Below are 18,660 nucleotides of genomic sequence, written 5' to 3' on the forward strand. Positions count from 1 at the left end.
AAATGCTAAAGGGGTCGGCATTGGAGCAGTTTTGATTTCAGAGTCAGGACAGCACTATCCCATTTCAGCCAAAATCAAGTTCCCGTGTACCAATAATATGGCAGAATATGAGGCTTGTATTCTTGGCCTCAGAATGGCCGCTGATATGCATATACAGGAACTTTTGGTTATAGGAGATTCAGACTTACTGGTTCATCAAGTGCGAGGCGAATGGACCACTAAGAACGGGAAAATACTGCCATACTTGCATTGCGTGAAAGATTTATGTAAGAGATTCATCAGGGTGGAATTCAAACACGTTCCAAGGACACAGAACGAGTTCGCTGATGCTTTGGCCACTCTGTCCTCTATGATTCAGCACCCGGACAAGAATCGCATAGATCCTATCAAGATAAATGTGCACGATCAACAGGCATATTGCTTCTATGTGGACGAAGAGCCTGATGGAGAACCTTGGTACTATGACATTAACAAATATCTTAAGACAGGAGACTATCCGGAAGGCATTACCAGTGTTCAGAAGAAAACGCTTCGGAGATTAGCAAACCATTTCTTCCTAAGTGGAGAAATCCTGTATAGGAGGACTCCGGATTTAGGATTATTAAGGTGTGTTGATGCTAAAGAAGCGGCTCGGTTGATTGAAGAAGTGCATGGCGGTACATGTGGGCCTCATATGAATGGATTTAATCTGGCCAAGAAAATCCTTCGCGCAGGCTATTTCTGGATGACTATGGAATCAGATTGTATCCGTTTTGTGCAGAAATGTCATCGATGTCAGATTCATGGTGATTTGATTCGGGTTCCGCCAAATGAATTAAATGTGACAAGTTCTCCGTGGCCTTTCGCAGCTTGGGGTATGGATGTCATTGGTCCTATCGAGCCAGCCGCGTCGAATGGACACAGGTTCATTTTGGTAGCAATTGATTATTTCACAAAGTGGGTGGAAGCATCTTCGCACAAGTCGGTAACGAAGAAAGTGGTAGCAGATTTCGTTCGGAGCAACATTATTTGCCGATTCGGAATCCCAGAGTCAATTATAACGGATAATGGAGCTAATCTTAACAGTGATCTAATGCAGGAGATTTGCGAGACATTTAAGATTACTCATCGCAATTCCACTCCTTATCGCCCTCAAATGAATGGGGCAGTTGAAGCAGCCAACAAAAACATCAAAAGAATACTGAGGAAGATGATCGATAATTACAGGCATTGGCACGAAAAACTGCCGTTAGCTCTCCTCGGTTATCGCACTACTGTGAGAACTTCAACGGGGGCAGCACCTTATCTTTTGGTCTATGGGACAGAGGCGGTGTTACCTGCTGAGGTAGAAATACCATCTTTGAGAATCATCCAAGAAGCTGAGTTAAGTGACGCTAAGTGGATGCAGAATCGATACGAACAATTGATGCTCATTGACGGAAAGAGATTGAATGCCGTTTGTCATGGACAGCTTTATCAGAATAGAATGGCCAAAGCTTTCAACAAGAAGGTAAGACCGAGGCAATTCAAAACAGGGCAATTGGTACTGAAACGCATATTCCCATGTCAAGATGAAGCCAAAGGAAAATTTGCACCTAACTGGCAGGGACCTTATATGGTTCATCGGGTATTGACTGGAGGAGCATTAATCCTAGCAGAAATGGATGGCGAAATTTGGCCGAAAGCTATCAACGCAGATGCCGTCAAGAGATATTATATTTAGAAACCTTCTTTTATTTGCATGAAATATTCTTCAACACTTTTCCATGTAATAGCACTACTCTCCCGTAGCGGGACGCATGACAAACCTATATCGGGTTAGGTCTTTAAGATAGAATTTTTCTCGAATTTTATTTTTTGCTTTGTATTATGAACTACGCCTGACCTGATTCCCATGGGGGATACGTAGGCGGCCCGCATAGGCCTCGGTCACATCACTTCAAAATTCCAATTTTATTTCCGCTTGTAATATGAACTACGCCTGACCTGATTCCCATGGGGGATACGTAGGCGGCCCGCATAGGCCTCGGTCACATTCTCACAAAACCTCAATATCCTTTTTGTATTCTGAACTACGCTCGACCTGATTCCCCTAGTGGGATACGTAGGCAGCCTATGTAGGCTCGGTCTTCGCCATTTTGAAAAGATCAACATCCCTTGCACCAGAAACTGGGACAATTTTTTAAAAAAAAGGGATCACCGTAAGACAACATCGACAGACTCGGGAGAATATTGTTCGACAGAGTCTTCGGGCAGAAGAAACTTCGGAAAAGGGGCATTCGCTTTGTTTCACAATGTGTCACGGTTCCGAGTTCAGCAAAATTATTTATCACCATACATATAGTTTACTATGTCTATTTTTTTTTTCTTTTCGAAATAATGTGATTCTAATCAGACTGTTTACTAGTCGGCCAAGACTTAAAATGAGCGGAGGTTACAAGTCCATACGAAGCTGGAGGCACGAAGCGCAAGAGCCAGATCCCCAAGTCAACGCGAATCAACCCCCTCCCCAAACTTACAAATTTTCTTTGGATGCAGGTTGCCAAGTAGCAGGAGCGAAATAGGCACGACCTTGAAATGATGGCGCGTCAAACGGTTTGAGCATTCTTCTATCAATTATGTCTTCAAATATAAATAACTTTCGGCGATCACCATAAGCTAATCTTGTAAATTATTTTTTTTTTCAAATATATATCAACGCACAAATATTTTGAATTGCTTTCGAATACATTGCTTTTATTTTTTGCCACTGCGTGTGCTTACAGCCGCATTGCACTGCACCTGCATTAATCACCGCCTTTCATATGATGCATGGGCTGCGCACCGCCCTTTGCATCGCTTTCATATTTACTGGGCCATGCACCGCCCTTTTAAATTTCTGCATAAGGCCATGCACCGCCTTTCATATGATGCATGGGCTGCGCACCGCCCTTTGTATCGCTTTCATATTGCCTGGGCCATGCACCGCCCTTTTTAAATTTCTGCATAAGGCCATGCACCGCCTTCCATATGATGCATGGGCTGCGCACCGCCCTTTGCATCGCTTTCATATATTACATGGGCCATGCACCGCCCTTTGTAAATTTCTGCATAAGGCCATGCACCGCCTTTCATATGATGCATGAGCTGCGCACCGCTCTTCGCATCGCTTTCGTATTGTCTGGGCCATGCACCGCCCTTTTAAATTTCTGCATAAGGCCATGCACCGCCTTTCATATGATGCATGGGCTGCGCACCGCCCTTTGCATCGCTTTCATATTTACTGGGCCATGCACCGCCCTTTTAAATTTCTGCATAAGGCCATGCACCGCCTTCCATATGATGCATGGGCTGCGCACCGCCCTTTGCATCGCTTTCATATTGCCTGGGCCATGCACCGCCCTTTTTAAATTTCTGCATAAGGCCATGCACCGCCTTCCATATGATGCATGGGCTGCGCACCGCCCTTTGCATCGCTTTCATATATTACATGGGCCATGCACCGCCCTTTGTAAATTTCTGCATAAGGCCATGCACCGCCTTTCATATGATGCATGAGCTGCGCACCGCTCTTCGCATCGCTTTCATATTTACTAGGCCATGCACCGCTTTTTTAAATTTCTGCATAAGGCCATGCACCGCCTTTCATATGATGCATGGGCTGCGCACCGCCCTTTGCATCGCTTTCATATTGCCTGGGCCATGCACCGCCCTTTTAAATTTCTGCATAAGGCCATGCACCGCCTTCCATATGATGCATGGGCTGCGCACCGCCCTTTGCATCGCTTTCATATTTACTGGGCCATGCACCGCCCTTTTAAATTTCTACATAAGGCCATGCACCGCCTTTCATACATTACATGGGCCATGCACCGCCCTTTGTAAATTTCTGCATAAGGCTGAGCACCACCTTTCATACATTACACGGGCCATGCACCGCCCTTTTAAATTTCTGCATGGGCTGTGCTCCGCCCTTTGCATCGCTTTCATATATTACATGGGCCATGCACCGCCCTTTTTAAATTTCTGCATGGGTTGCGCACCGCCCTTAGCACCGCCTTCCATATGTTACATGGGCCATGCACCGCCATTTTTAAATTTTGCATAAGACATCGCACCGCACCTGCCCTGTCTTGTTATTATTTTATTAATGCCCTGCATATGCTCGCAGCCGCATTGCACCGCACTTGCGTCGCTATATTTCAATATTTATTCTTACTGACTATTTTCATCTAGTTTTTAGTTTCGCAGGAGCTTTAGCGCAACGTGGAACTATTTCTTCGGCAGCGAACTGGGGCAATACGTCGGGAAGGACAAGCAGACTTCTCGACAAGGGTCAAAGATCTACCTCGAACACTCGGCTCCAAATTCAAATTTCCCGTTCACATTCCAGCACAATCAATTTTAGGGTTCTATCACAATACCCAGTGTCATCATAATTCGACACTGGGACAATATTTTTGCGAAGATTCGCATCAAATCATGAGTTGCCAGTCATAGGTGTCGTAGTCTTCCCAAAACTACACACGGCCTGATTCTCGTGCAACCCGAGATATGTAGGCGATTCAGAGACCAGAGTTCGGCCGTAATTTTCTTTACCCTTAGTCCTCCACAATCCTTTAGCCGGGACAAAATAGGCTACTAAGTCAACGTCTTTGCCCGAAAATTCTTTCATCATTACCAGGCAAAGAGGGACAAGTTGTTGACACCCAATTTTGTCCCACCTCTCCTCCGAAATACCTATTTATACTTCTGGTATTTCGAGAAATTAAAAAATATGCATTTAAATTTTACTATAATTATTAGTCTTTATTAACACCCACGTTTTTATTCTACTGCAGTTATTATTATCATTATTATTATTATTATTATTATTATTATTATTATTATTCTTAAATTATCATTTATTACTAATTATCATTAATTATTATTATTCTTGTTATTTCCATTATTATTATTATTATTATTATTATTATTATTATTATTATTGTTATTATTATTATTAATTACTAATCATTATTATCAGCGTTATTTTTTGTTATTAATTATTAATCATCATTATCATAGTTATTTTTTATTATTAATTATTATCATTTGCTTTATCAATAATTGTTATTTATTATTATTATTATCATCATTATTATTTCTTATTATTCTTATCATTATTATTTTATTATTACCACTATTACTGTTATTATTATTAATTTATTATCATTTTTTGTTATTATCAATAATTGTCATTTTTTTTATTTATTAATTACTACCATATTTATTATTATTATTAATTATTATCATTATTCTTATTGTTATTTGTTATTAATTATCAATATTTGTTATGTACTATTATTATTATATCTATTATTATTTTTTATCACCATTATCATCAGCATTATCATTATTACCATTATCATTATTGTTATCATTATTAGCAGTATTACTACCGCTATTTATTTGCTACTATTATTTAGTATTATTGAAACTTGCATTTCTCGACGTTTCTACCAACTTCCGCACACACATCGCATTTATTTCGCACATTTAAATGATAGCGTTTGTCATTAAATATTATAGCACGGTCATTTGCGACATCATATAATTTTTACCCGGATCTTTTTTTTATAATTACATATTTCCGTATTAGGTGATATTCTGGCGGCCTTAGTACATCGTCAATCAAAATGTGTCTCTTATTCAAATTTAGAAGCCAAACTATTTCTTGCACTCAGTCCGTATTTTGACTTACCGGACCACAAATCAAAGTCCGATTAATTCGTAATATTTTTTGGACTAGACCATATGTTTTATCTCAATTTTTTTTAGATCAGTCCATGTTTAATTTAATAGTCCGTTCTTTTAATACCCAGTCTAAAATTTGACCCGGTCCACAAATGGACCGGGTCCAATTCATTCTTCAGCCAAATAAGGGAAACCCTTTTAGGGTTTCCCCTTCATTTTCGTCATTCCCACCGCCGCACCCCCCTTTTCCCGCTCCCTCTTTTCCCCTTCATCTCCTCTCGCCGCCGCTCCCACTTCCCCCCTTTTCCCTCCTTCTTCTCCGCTTCCCACTCACCCCTGTCTCCCACTTGTCTCTCTCCCCCCCCCGCTCCTCCTTCCTTTTTTAGTATAAGAACAACGAACGGAAGGACGAAAAGGAAAAAAAAGAAGCCTGAGAAACCCCCCCTAAAAACATATCAGATCTTGAACCAAGATCGCCTAAAAAAAATAATCATTTTTTCTTTCCTCTTCGGCAGTAGCAATCTCATCTTGATATCGAATCCGATTCCAAGTCGCCTTCCTTTTCTTTTTTTTTGTTCTATTTTCGCGGATCTGAGAACATATAAATCAAAGATTCGAGTTTGTTTCAACGAGATCCGAGGTGCTTCGAGCGTACATCGCAAGATTAATACCCACTTCGCTGCCCCTCGAAGAAGGTAATCACACTCGTCTTCACTTCGTCTTTAATTTTGGGAAAGTAGAAATGTAATCGTTCAAGTATTTCTCATCGTTTATTTGGTTTAGTCGGCTGGAATGTGTTCTCTCCTTGTTTGTTATAAATTAGTGTGAAACGACTAATTTAATCAAATATGTGTTTAAATCCGTCGCTTGGCTATTCCTCCGTTTTAGTCATTTTTTTTCTTAATGTATGGTGTCCCTATGTCAAGTTGGTTTAATTTATTTAGATAAGTATGTCTCGTAGTTTAATGTAGTGAAACATGTTGGTGTATTAGCCTTAGTTCAGTTTGATTTTCAGTTAAATGCGTGTAATAAGTCAGTATAGCTTAATATGTTTTAACCAAGCATGTTGTGATGGTTTGGTTCAGTTCGATCTTGGTACTCATCCTGCCAAGTGTGTTTAATACAGTTAAATCCCCTATGGTCGATTATCTTGCTGTCTGATTATGCTAAATCTTCATTCATGTTGGTCTGTTATCTGTAATCTAAATATATGATAAGTTGATTCTTAAATCTTTCTATGTGATAGTATGATTAGTACACTTAATTCTTTTAGATCAGAATAGTATGTTAGACTGATGTAGTATCTGAAATATGCCTATCTATTTGTTCAAGTGCTTGAGTTGAAAATCACTAATGGTCTCTATTTGGATACAATAAGATTATTTTTCTTCACGATGTATTGAGTTCAATAATGTCTTCATAGTGTTCTACGGATAACTAGTAGAGCCCTTAAGCCTATGAGACTAAAAGTGACGAGTTGGCTAGGACTAAATGGCATTTGCTTGGTTTGAAAGTAATCACAGCCTCTGTGTGTCTCCTTCTTATGACCCCTTTTTTTTTTTCCTTCGAACTATGGGATTTGTGTTTTAGTTTGCAATCTGTCACTCGATTTAATAAGTGACCAAAACTCTTGTATGCTCCTTATTGGTTCCGCTTCAGATTAAGAAGTCCACGATATGAATTTAGGTTGATTGGTTTTGAATGAGTGTAAAAAGATCTAAAGGATTTTAGATGCAACTTGTAGCATATATGAATTTATCTAGTATTCTGTAAGCTTGTGAAACAAGTGTAGGTCTATATTTGCAGCCTGTTTGAGTCCTGATGATTGCTGACTGCCTATCTATACATAGGATTGATCTCAACCATCCTTAACCTGAAGTTAGGCTCTTTGTTCTAAACAAACCTGCTATATGCTTCATACATGACCAATTGCGATGTTCTAGGCCAACTTGTTTATAAATTTTGGTTTTTCCTGTGATTGGTTGAAATTGAATCAACTTGTGAAAGATCCTGTACGTATCCATGGTCATAAATATTATTTGCGTGTTCAAATTGATCTATTTATGGATGTTTGAGTCTGTAATTTGTCTAAATACATACTGCATATTGTCTAGATAAATATGAGCCATTTACTTGTGATGTTTGAGATATCATGCAAAAAATGGCATGTGAGGAATCCCCAAAGCCGCATGCCCGGGGCTGCATCATTAGCTGTGTGTTTTTCATGGATTCTATAAAGCCGTATGACTTGTAATTTGGGTAATTATCCCAACTGCCACCACTGGTTTAAGCCCGTATGTTCCCATTTAAGCAAGGAGGTGTCAAATATACTTGGTACAATTTGAGGCCCTGGACTGTCGTACTTTGGTCAGCTGTGGTTACCATTTTTTTGGGCTGCTGCTTGATACTAACAGCCACAGTGTCTATACTATAATCCAAATGCTGTGTTTTCTGTAGTTTTTTTTTTTCAAGGGTCTATCCATACCAGTATTGCCATATTCTGAAACTAGTTAAGACCAGGAGGCGTGTTGGTCTGGATAAGTGGCAAAGGATGGCCCTATTTGGTTAAGATTAAAAAAAAAAAACGTAAATATGTCATTTAAATTGTTTTCCCTGAATTAAGTGTTGAGTGTCCCTTTTGCGTTTGACTTTATTCCTTGATTATATTACTAATCCTTTTCCTTTTCATTTTTTATGCGTGAGTCCGGGGGACTCATCTTCTCCTGCATTCGATGTTGGGCTAAAGCCCAACGAAGCACTTTTATCGAGTCAGCCCCATCAACTAAAAATCTGGGCCACGGCCCACAACAACAGCAACAGTCCGCAGCAGCATACTGGGCCGAAGCCCACAGCAATTCCCAACAGCAGCAGTCCTAAAAAATGGGCTGAGCCCACTTAATTTTATTTATGCCTCTGCTTTATTTTATGCCTTTAACTTGTATATTATTTGACTAACACTTTTTCCTTATTTTGTTTTCCCTTGGCTTAGATGAATTATTGGAAATTAGTATGGATAGTTTAGCAATGGGTAGTTAGATTAAAGAAGATTAACAATCAATTCCATAAGTCTATTTTTTTTTTGTGTGTTAAAACTATTTATAATGTCTAATATTATTTTATTTGAAATGATTGATTTGCAAAACAACACGACTTTATATTTCGAGTTAAGAGAATCATATTTTATTCTTATTATCCTAGAAAATTCCAAAACGTCACTAATATGTAAACATAAATTCAAGTATATTTTATAAATAGCTCTTCAAGTTTGAATCAATCATAAAATTTTAGCGAAGCACATTTAATAAGAAGTAATGAAAAGGATAAAGAGGGTTTTTATTAGCTATTTTTTCGTATTTTTATACTCCTAAAATTAATCAATATCCTGGCATTTCAGTTATTTCAAATATTTATTGAACATTGCACAAATTCACATTTTATTCTACTTATATATTTTAAGCAATCATTTTTTTTTTAAATAGCATTATTATCTAAAGTTTTCGCAACATTTATAAGTTATTTTTAAATAGCATTTGAAGTTTCCTTTTATGCAAATTATTATAATTTCTACAAATCCCACTCTAAATAGTATTTTAGCCCTAGCAACTTTTATAAGTCTTATTTTAAAAGGCATTTAAAATTTTCTTTTTATGTAGATTATTATATTATTTCTAAATCCTATCTTAAGCAACGTTCTTATATTTTCTTAAAATCTTAGCAACATTCCCCAGCCCTATTTCTTAAATTTCAGGCCTCTTATTTAAGCATTAATTAATTAACCTAAGTTTGGTCGGATAACCGTAAGTTAACGGATTCTAAAGGATGCCTAACCCCTTCCCTTTAGGATAATATGGAACCCTTACCTAGAATCACATTGGTTAAGCAGATCATTAACAGAGGTTTAGTTTTAACTTTACCTTAGTTAATAATTAGGTGTCCTAATTCACCGCAAAAAATCAATTAGGTGGCGACTCCTTAAAACAAACAATATATAGGAATCTCCAATATGTTGTACTCCGCTTCAACTCCCGGGTTAAAATGGGGTGTAACAGCTGTACAATAATTCCATTTGCTCCCTTTAAAGGGTTGATACGCATGTGACAATGAATCCATCAGGCTATATGGGCCCACATTATTTTTAAAAAAAAATTGGAAAACGGATATATATATAAGTATTTTAAGTATGTTACTGTACAATAATTTCATTTGCTCCCACTATTGGGTTGATACACATGTGACAATAAATCCATCATTATTGATTTAATTGTTTGATTTTCTAAGCATTTTTGTATTTTAAGTATGTTGCTGTACAATAATTTCATTTTCTCCCTCTAATGGGTTGATACGCATGTGACAATGAATCCATCATTATTGATTTAATTGTTTGATTTTCTAAGCACTTTTTTTTTAACATTGTTTGTTTTTTTAATATGAGATTCACTTTTTTTTTAATATTGCTTGATTTTGTTAATATGGGATCCACTTTTTTTTTCCCGTGAGTTTGATGTGGTTGGTTCCACTTTTTTTTTTTTTTTTTTTTTATTACTGGTTGGTGTTTAATATGAGGCCCACATTTTTTTTAAAATATTAATAGTTGTTTAAAATATGTGGGCCCACATTTTTAAAAAAAAATAGTAGTAGTTGTTTAAAATATGTGGGCTCACAATTTTTAAAAAAAATATTAGTAGTTGTTTAAAATATGTGGGCCCACAATTTTTTTTTCATTATTGATTTAATTGTTTGATTTTCTAAGCACTTTTTTTTAACATTGTTTATTTTTTTAATATGGGATTCACTTTTTTTTTTAATATTGCTTGATTTTGGTAATATGGGATCCACTTTTTTTTCCCGTGAGTTTGGATGTGGTGGGTTCCACTTTTTTTATTATTTTTTTATTTTTTATTACTGGTTGGTGTTTAATATTGGGCCCACAATTTTTTTAAAAAAATATTAGTAGTTGTTTAAAATATGTGGGCCCACAATTTTTTAAAAAAATATTAGTAGTTGTTTAAAATATGTGGGCCCACAATTTTTTTTTTAAAAATATTAGTAATTGTTTAAGGAAAATTTACTTGGTGTAGCTACCCCTAAGACTTATTTATGGATAGTAACTACCCCTTCTAATATTTAAGTTTAGTAGCTATATTATTCAAATTTTACAATTCATAGTACCTCACTTTTTACTAATTAACTGTGCTGCCCCATATCCCTACATACACGCTACATGTTTATCTCTCTTCCTAAATATACTCTCTCTTCCTAAATACACGGTAATTAACTCCCCAATTCTCTCAATTTCTTCCATTATTCAAATCAGTTTCTATCACATCTTCAATTCTCATATCTGTTTTTCACTCTCCATATCTCCTCATTATTCAAATAAGTTTTATCACATCTTCAATTCTCATATCAGTTTCTTGTTATGAAGATTTGAGCAACTAACATTTTTTTTTTAAAGTGGGTACATGACTCATATTGAGAGTGTTGATGAAATTAGTGAAGGGAAAGAGAAAAAATATGAAGGTCATGGAGAAACAATGTTGTTAATGGATTTCTGTTTTGGATGACCAAGGAAATAGAGATGTCGAATAAGAGAAAATGGAGAGCTGAAACATGTTTTATTACAGTGTTAATAGTTCCTTAGGTGGTGTAGCATCATCTAGGAGCAAGAGAATAGGTTGTTGGTATAGAAACACCAATGATGAGAGTTGTGGAGTTTCATGCCCACCAAGTGTTTGATAAAATGTTTCAGTATATTTCAATGTATTTCTATGTATTAACAAACATTATATTTAATTTTCAGTGTATTATTTCACTGTATTTCAATGTATTTATCTTTTTTTTTTTGGCATAAATATAGTGAATATTCCAAATATATAGCTTATTTTTGCTGCACTTTGTTTTCACGATTTTGTATCTCGCTGTATTTCAATGTATTTCTAATTTATGAAACAATTCTGATATATTTCATTATATTCTATTGTATATACGCATACTACAACTTTATATTTCTTAAACAATCAATCATATTTTATTGTATTCCAGTGTATATTTTTCTGTATTTGGAAGTTTTTAGATCTTTAGTGATTTTTGAATTCAAAAAGTTTTGATTGTGATAAAAGTTGAGAGAGATTCGTGAGCTGTTATGGAAGAACAACCGCTATGCGTGATTTATGAGAAGTTTTAAATTGAATCCCCGTTTTTTTTTTAAAAAAAAATTGTTCCATAAATAGGGCCTGATTTTACTCTCTGGTGATTTGCGTTTCTTGTATTTCACTGTATTTCATTATATTCCATTGTAAATATGCATACTACAACTTTTGAATGGAGTGATTTTGTTGAGTTTTTTTTAATTCAAAAACTTTTGAATGGAGTGATTTTGATTGACAGACGCGAGCTGTTATGGAACCTCATAAGGTTTGCGTTTATCATGGAAGCAATAATACAAATTACCATTTAATTTGGAAAATATTTTTATTGCCTTAAATAGAGCCGTTCTTTACTCAACAGCGTCGCTGTATTTCGCTGTATTTCTTTGTATTTCGAAAACGCGAAATTTACTGAAAATATAGCCAAAAGCAGTTACGAATTGTAATTTTTCAACTTGTAGCTATAAATTGTTAGAAGCTATTAAAAAGTAGCTATTTGTGTAAGTTTCACTAAACGTGTCAACCGGTCCAGTTTAACCGGTTCAAACCGGTAACCGGACCGGTAAAACCAGAATCGGAACCGGAACCGGTAGAACCGGTTAACCGGTTTCGGTTAACCGTTTATTTCTTACCGGTCCGGTTTAGATTTTTTTGAAACCGGAACCGGTAAAACCGGTGAAATATATTTTTTTTTTTTTAAATTATAGCCGTTGGCTGCTAATGGGCTGTTCATTATTGGACCGTTGGCAACGGTCCATTTGCAAAAATGGCCGTTGCCAAACGGCCATAAACTCAATTTTGGCCCCTCCAACCCCCCAAACTTTTATTTTTTAACACTTTAATCCATCCCCCACCCCTATATAAACCCTTCTTCATTTTCATTTTAATCCACACCAATTCACTCTTCTCTTTCTCTCAAATCTCAATCTCTCAATTATAGTTACTTTGCAATAATTAATCACTTTATATTTCTCTCAAATAAATATTACAAAGTCTTATTATAGTTTCAATTATTAATTTTGCAATTATAATATTGTTGGTGGAGTTAGTGATTTTGCAATAATCCGAAGTAGCTTTGGTGGATTTGCAATTCTAGCCGCCTTCACTTTGTTGGAAATTAATCCGGCAATTTGGTACTTTCGTTCCAACTCTATCTTTATTTTTCGCAATTTAATTTACGCAATTTAATTCTAGCAATTTAATTTGTTGCAATTTATTTGATTGTGATTTAAATTAATTCTATTTAATAATGTCAAAGAGATTTAGACGTGGTGCCGGTAGTAGTAGTGGTATTGTTAGGGGTGGGCTTAATGAGGAAACATTTGTGGAAGAAACACCTAATTTAGGTATTGATGTTGGTGGAAATAATCCACTTTTAGGTCATGAGCCAATGCAACAATATTTTACCGACACTTTTCATGAAATTGATGATGATGGTGATGATGATGAAACACAACCCCCCGAAAATCCCATTGGAGATACATGTCCTGCACAATCACATACACAAGACAAACCGCCTAGAACTCGTAAGCCAACCGCTAAAATTTAAAAATTTATGACTAAGGATAAGGAAAGCCAAACAGCTAAATGTACCATATGTGGACAAGTATTTGCTTTTAGGCAAGGAACTAGTAAGGATGGTGGAACGGGTACACTAAATAATCATATGAGACTTAAACATATGGAAGTTTGGGGAGAGCAAACGGGTTCAAATGTGGGGGGTATTCAAATGACGATAGATCCACGAACTGGTAGAAATTTTAAGTATGACAAGAAAAAATAGCGTGTAGAAATAGCTAAAATGGTAGCTTATGATTGTTTACCATTTTCCTTTCTCTCTCCCTCGGGTTTGAAGTTTGTTACTTACATTCAACGTTGTTATAATCCGTTATTTGAGGGTATTCCTAGAAGTACTTGTAGAGCGGATGTTATAGATTTGTATAAAAAAATATAAATTTTATTTGCGCCATGTATTTAATTTTTTAAATTGTAATGTTTCTCTTACCGCTGATTTGGGTCTTAGTCTTAACAAGTTAGATTTTTTTGCTATTACATGTCATTGGGTTGATGACAATTGGGTTATGCAAAAAAGAATAATAGCTTTTTTATATGATGAAGGAAAAGGTCGTCACGATGGAAAATTTTTAGCGGATTCAATGTCTACTATAATGAGATTTTTTAATATTTATAGAAAAACACTTTGTATTGCTTTAGATAATGCTTCTAATAATACAAAGACAATTAGTCTTTTAAAAAGAGAAATAAACCCTCCGCTAAGAAATATTTTTCATGTAAGATGTAGTTGTCACATTTTAAATTTAATTGTTAAAGATGGTCTTGTGTGTTTTGACGATTCTATTCAAAAAGTTAGAGATGCGGTTGCGTTTCTTTTTTGTAATGCTAATAGGGCAAGACTTAGAGATTTTAAGAATGCTTGTGTGGAAAATAACCTTAGACCTAGGAAAATTCAAGTAGAAATTGAGACTAGGTAGAACTACACTTACATTATGCTACAACAAGCATATGAGTATAAGATTCCCATACAATAAGTTCACAACAAATATAATACTGATAGTGATGATTGGTTAAATTTTTCGCATTGGGAAGATGTTAAAGAATGTGTTGAACTCTTAGAATTTTTTTATAATGCAACTCTTGTTTTTTCTTGTCAATTCTATCCCACGGTAACCGGAATTTTAGCCTACTTAGCGGAAATAGCTAGAGTTTTATAAGAGTATAAATATAAACCTGGTTATCAAGCGACTATTTTTGAAATGATAATCAAATTTAAGAAGTATTTTTTTCTCATCCCAACTTTATTTATTTTGGGTTCTCTTTTAAATCCTTGTTTAAAAGTGTCTTATACTAAAGCATTGGTTGGTCAAATTTATACAGTTTTAGAAATTGAACTGGGAGTTCAACCATCTTTAGCTGAAGCCGAACTCGCTATTGATGACGAGTTTAGAAAAGTTTTTACTCATTATTCTAATTTGGAAGAACGTGCTACACCCGTTGCTCCACACCCTACTACTTCTCAAAGTAGCAAAAAGGGCTTGTCGGGTTTGTCGCATTTAAAAGTTTTACATTCACAGTCAACTTCTTCTTGTAATGCAAACTTTGATGAATATAACTTTTATTTGATGTAGCCAAATGTGGATATCAAGGAACTGAATGAATTGGACGTCTTAGCATGGTGGAAGAAGTACAAGGCAAGTCATCCGATACTCTCAAGAATGGCTCGAGATATCCTTACGGTTCAAGTATCAACCGTGGCTTCAGAGAGCGCATTTAGCCAAGGAAGACAACAAATATGAGACCATAGACATTCATTATCCGGCTTTAGCTTGCAAGTACTAGTGTGCATTCGCGATTGGATTAGATCGGAGCGACGCAACCAAAACTCAGAAGCGGAGGAAGGTGAAGAGGAAGAAATTGATGATTTGATAGCAAGTGGACTGGAACAAATGGAAGACTTTGAAGATATTTCCATGGCCGAATATGATATGGGGGAAATTAACGAAATGATTCAGAATTGATGATTTTATTATTCTACTATTTCTTTATAACTCATGTATTATTTGCAAGTTAAAAAAAACTACAACTTGCAAATAAATGTTATCCAAGAATGAATAAAATATATGGCTCATTGAGCTTTCTTCTATTTACTTGTGTTCATATTTTTACTTTTATTAAGTTAAGAATATACCTAAAATATACTAAGAATATACTTATAATATACATCTACGTAAATTAAAAACTAGAAAGTTATATACTTGAAAAATAATTAAAATATATTAACAATATATATTATAGTATACATATAATATATATTAAGGATATATAGTATACATAAAATCTATTTGGAATATACTTATAATATATAGTATACATATAAGTATAGTATACATATAATATATATTAAGGATATATAGTATACATAAAATCTATTTGGAATATACTTATAATATATAGTATACATATAAGTATAGTATACATATAATATATATTAAGGATATATAGTATACATAAAATATATTTGGAATATACTTATAATATATAGTATACATACAGTATACATACATATATATATATATATATATATATATATATATATATATATATATATATATATATATATATATATATATATATATATATATATATATATGTTTAAGTTATACTTATAGTATATACATATAATATATATTAAGTATACATATAATATATATTAAGAATATATAGTATACATAAAATATATTTGGAATATACTTATAATATATAGCATATAAGTATAACTTAAACATATATATATATATATATATATATGTATACTATATGTTTAAGTATCGTATATGTATACTATATATTATAAGTATATTCTTAATATATTTTATTTATTTTTCAAGTATATACACGTATATGCTGTATTGTTGACTTGCTGTTAGCCTGTTAGTCACTAAATATTTAAACTTTACTTATAAACTTATATAACATATGTAAATATACCTACAATATACTAATAAATACTATACGGAAAAAAAAAAGGTTTTGGATTGTTTGAACCGGACCGGTTCCGGTTTGGGGTTTCAAACCGGTAAACCGGAACCCGGCCGGTTCCGTAACCGGTTACCGGTTAAACCGGTTGACGGGCTTAAGTTTAACATTGTTTAAAATATGTGGGCCCACAATTTTTTTTTGGGCCCACAAACGAAAGACCAAAAAGTGCCCAAACCCACCTTTCTATATAGTAGTAATATTTCTCTACCTCCACACTTGAATAATGACATGTGCCTATAACACACAATTTAAAATAAAAGGAACATAATGGGCTCCCTTGAATATTTTCCTCCTCCAAAGGCTTGTAAACTCCACTTCTAATTTCGAATTCATTTTTTTTCCCGCTTATTGGGACTTCTTTGGAGCTCGATTGACCAAGTAAAACACACGATATTTTATTCGGAAAAGGGTCAAATATACCCTTGTACTATTGAAAAAGGGCCAAATAAACTCTTCGTTATATTTTGGATCCAACTATACCCCTAACATTATACTATTGGCTCAAATATACCCCTCCACAGTTAAGTTTGTCCAAGGTGGAGCCCAATACCACATGTCACTCATATTTTAATGAGGTGGACACCATGTGGCATGCCACCTCACTAACAAAATCCAATTTTACCCCACCTGCCCCTCCTTCCATATCATCTTTCACCATTAGCACCTCCTCCTCCACAATTACCACACCCTTTTAAAATTAATTTTAGAGGAGTTGTATTGAGATACCTGAAAATAATAGACTTGAGGGTCGGAGCCATAGTCACTGAATTGTTGAGGTTCAACAATGGGGAATTTGTTTGACATTTTGGTTATTTCTGTGGGAAAATGGGACTACTACTATACTATGCAAAAAGACTAGAAATTTGCACTGGACTAATCCAATTCAGGTGTAAATCAAACGACAAATGAGAGGGAATAGAGTCAATTAGGAATTTCCAATTCACAACCAGTTTTTTTTGGAAAGCAAAGTCAATTAGGTTCGTCCTTAATTAACTGAGATTTTTCTTCCTCAAATCTGAGATTTTTTTTCTTAATTAACTGAGACTTTTCTGTCTGTAATTAATTTTAAAATGGTGTGGCAATTGTGGAGGGGCAGGTGCTAATGGTGAAAGATGATATGGAAGGAGGGGAGGTGGGGTAAAATTGGGTTTGGTTAGTGAGGTGGCATGCCACATGGTGTCCACCTCATTAAAATATGAGTGACATGTGGTATTGGCTTCCACCTTGGACAAACTTAATGGTGGAGGGGTATATTTGAGTCAATAGTATAACGTTAGGGGTATATTTGAACCCAAAGTATAACAAAGGGTATATTTGACCCTTTTTCAATAGTACAAGGGTATATTTAGCCCTTTTCCGTATTTTATTTATCAGCATGCTCCAATCCTTGATGCTTTCTTGGCTTACTTTCGAGATGTGAAATAACAATGCTGCAACGTAAAGTGATTCCTAACTCTATTTTGCATCTTTCAAGTGGATCGGTCCATGAATTTTGCTGAAAATTTCTGATAACAAAATTCACAAAATCATAGTGATCAAAAGAAATTGAAAAATTATAGAAATGAGGTCTTCATTAATCATTAAGTGTTTATTACCACTTCATTTTTGTTTACTTTCAACTCAGCCAGTTTATATGGTTAAGAAAAGTGAAATACTCAATCACCTGTTAAACTAGACTAAATCAAACCTTTATAGTCAGCTATTTGACTGAATCAGACTCCTCTTCTTGAGTGGTAATTTCTCTTTATCACGAGGCTCACTTTTTGGATTTGCTCATTCTTTCATGGGGTTGTTTCAATTATGAGTGAATCATTATGCAACCCAAAACTAGATATACAAAATTAAACTTGGAGATTACAGATTATCCTAGATTTGGAGCGTATAAGCTAATTTTTTTTTATTTTTTATTTTTTCAAAAACAAACATATTGGCTATTATTTTTTAAGAGATGGGGTCATATTGGGCGAATTGAGCAATAACCCATTAACAATCTGATCCAAGTCATTTTGAGGCACACAAAAAGTCATTTTGAGGCACACAAACTTTGAACTGACCGAGTATGATCCATTTAATGATTTGACCTGTTTTAACTCAAGTAATCCATTTGTCATATCCAGTTTTGATCTAAACCGCTCTTTGGCAACCTCTATTTGTGTGTGAGAAATCAGGCCAGCTAGCGCCAATTGAGTCAATACTTGACCTATCATTCTAGAATAAACTTTTTTGGAGGAAGCATCTCTTCACAGTATTCCGTATATCATTC

Source organism: Lycium barbarum, chromosome 9 (genome assembly GCF_019175385.1).
Source record: "Lycium barbarum isolate Lr01 chromosome 9, ASM1917538v2, whole genome shotgun sequence".
Lineage (NCBI taxonomy): Eukaryota > Viridiplantae > Streptophyta > Magnoliopsida > Solanales > Solanaceae > Lycium > Lycium barbarum.